Raw genomic sequence first — 3,021 nt, 5'->3', positions numbered from 1 at the left:
AAAGTTGATGTATTTCCTCAGCGACCAGCACGGATCAGTTCTAGGCATGATGAAGCGATATCGTCCTCTTTTGGAAACCCAAACAAAGTAGTTTCGCTTTCACAACAAATCACAGCTCCTTCACGACATGGCGGCGGTGGCAGCAACAATACTACAGCGAGAAAATGTGAGCCAAAATCATCACAATTAAAAGAACCAAAGACTTAAACTACTTCAGTCTGTGTGCATTGAATTTATTTAATACACGAGTTTCACAATTTGAGTTGAATCACTGAAATAAATGAACTTTTCCACGACATTCTAATTTATTGAGATGCACCTGTATCTCTTTGGATTTGAGACTTTAGTCTTTGCAACTTTACAGATCTTCTTTATGCACCAAGAGCTTGTAACACTCCAAAGAGAAAGGAAAAATTGAAATCGCATCATATGACCCCTTTAAAGGAAGTAAGGCCGCATGCATGCACGCTGCTGCAGAAAACAGAAGCCGAAGGTGACAGACAAAACAAGCGAGTGAGAAAAAAGCGAGTAAAAAAAAAATAGGGCAGACTGATTTAGTGAACTTAGTGACACGTATATGCAGCAGATCTGATGCAGATCATGTTGCTGTCTGACCTACTAAAGCATTGACATGATCAAAGCCTGTTTATGTTCAACCACAGAATATAATTGTAGCTTTTAAACAGAGAAGGGGGGGTGGAATACAACAGACTCAGGCGACCAACCCCCAACACTATAGTGCGGAATTCAGCTCTAGAGACAACAGCTGCTGCTTGCCTAACAACCATGTGCTCTCTCTCTGTGTCTCTGTTTGTCGCACTCAGCGATCTTGATGACTTATCAGTGGTGTACGAGTTCAGTTTTGTGTTAAGCAGATTGTTTGCTGGTTATCTAACAAGGGTTATCTAATCACAGGTTACATTTCATTCTGAGAATGCCATTCGCAGTCATACAGGTGTCTTTTTCGAAAACTAAAACTATTAAAAATTGTTTTCAGTGATTGAAATGAATATGAAATAAAGTAAAATATAAATATTGGATGAAAAACTTAAACTTAAATGAAAATTTGAAATGTTGCCTTGGCAAATAACTGAAATAAGCAATTAAGTTTAAAGGGTTAGTTCACCCCAAAATGAAAATTCTGTCATTAATTACTCACCCTCATGTTGTTCCAAACTTGTTAGACCTTTGTTCATCTTCGGAACACAAATTAAGATATTTTTGATGAAATCTGAGTGCTTTCTGACCCTCCCATAGACAGATTCAATTATTTTGTTTTCTTTGCACACAAAAAGTATTCTCGTAGCTTCGCAAACTTGAAGTTGAGCCACTGATGTCACATGGACTGTTTTACCGATGTCCTTGCTACGTTTCTGGTTCTGGTAACATTACAGTTGTGTTGCTGTCTATTAAGGGTCAGAAAACTCTCAGATTTCATCAAAAATATCTTAATTTGTGTTCCGAAGATGAACAAAGGTCTAACAAGTTTGGAACAACATGAGGGTGAGTAATTAATGACAGAATTTTCATTTTTGGGTGAACTAAACCTTTATGTTGAAACTAACACCGAAATATGCATAAATAAAAGCTAAACAGAAATATGTTGTCACACAAAAATAGGACAAAAGCACATAACAAAATCACTGAAACTTTAAAATTAAACTGAAAACTGAAAATATAAAAAAATTGTAAAAATAAATACATTTTTTAATAGTATATAAAACAACACAGCCTTATTCAGTGTACTTAATGTGATTATTAAAATTAACAATTATTTATTTATTTATTATTTATTTTTGTTCAATGAAGACCACATTTAAAGCTCTTGGCAAAAGTTCTCTTTATTTTTCCTAACTCAGATTTCATCAAAAATATCTTAATTTGTGTTCCGAAGATGAACAAAGGTCTAACAAGTTTGGAACAACATGAGGGTGAGTAATTAATGACAGAATTTTCATTTTTGGGTGAACTAAACCTTTATGTTGAAACTAACACCGAAATATGCATAAATAAAAGCTAAACAGAAATATGTTGTCACACAAAAATAGGACAAAAGCACATAACAAAATCACTGAAACTTTAAAATTAAACTGAAAACTGAAAATATAAAAAAATTGTAAAAATAAATACATTTTTTAATAGCATATAAAACAACACAGCCTTATTCAGTGTACTTAATGTGATTATTAAAATTAACAATTATTTATTTATTTATTATTTATTTTTATTCAATGAAGACCACATTTAAAGCTCTTGGCAAAAGTTCTCTTTATTTTTCCTAATTTTCAAATTTTCCTAAATTACAGATTTGATTGTTTTACCCATAATAAAATATCCATAATATTTATAATGGATTTTTAGATGTTTAAAACAGTCATAATTTAAACTATGAATAAAATAATCACACACAATTTCAGTATTTATTGTGCGGAAATTATTTATATTAAACCACCCCCCCCCCATGGTTACCATGGTTATACTTGGTTAATGTTGTCTGTAAAGATCATATTTGAAATATGAATATGACAATATTTGAAACAGAATATGATTATTTCCAAAGTATGCGAAAAGTATGAAAATGCTATTTAATTCTGTGAAAAAAAGTGTTTATACAATGCTAGATGTGAAATTAAACTTAGGAAAAAAAAATATATATATATATATTTTAATAGAAAAATTACATCAACTAGAGTGTAGCCAGTGTGTCAAATGTGGTAAGATGTGCTGTATAGTGGCCTCTGGCGGCACAAAGCGAGACAGCATTTTATTTAAAATCTTGTGCTTTATTCATCATCTGCTCACACTAATTTTACGATTTTTACTGACAGATATATTTTGCACTCTAAAAAGTTGAGCAAATAATAAAACATCAAACTAGAATTATGATTTATTGCTTTGGTTATATAATGTGATACATAATATATAACTGCAAAGACCTTAATGTATTTTGATGGTTAAGACAACATACATTAGAAAAGCAATATAGTAGGATTTCTAGTCAGATGTGATATATATATATAT

The 3,021-nt window shown here is 31.6% G+C and overlaps 1 protein-coding gene across 1 annotated transcript in view; it reads right to left on the bottom strand.

The window, feature by feature from the left end:
• The window catches only part of LOC107675969 (RING finger protein 122-like), a 23,620-nt gene that overhangs the window by 11,829 nt on the left and 8,770 nt on the right, over positions 1–3,021 (bottom strand). The window lies entirely within an intron of this gene.

This window comes from Sinocyclocheilus anshuiensis, unplaced genomic scaffold, assembly GCF_001515605.1.
Source record: "Sinocyclocheilus anshuiensis isolate Anshui unplaced genomic scaffold, SAMN03320099.WGS_v1.1 scaffold469, whole genome shotgun sequence".
NCBI classification, from domain to species: domain Eukaryota; kingdom Metazoa; phylum Chordata; class Actinopteri; order Cypriniformes; family Cyprinidae; genus Sinocyclocheilus; species Sinocyclocheilus anshuiensis.
This window is presented reverse-complemented; position numbering and strand designations above follow the sequence as displayed.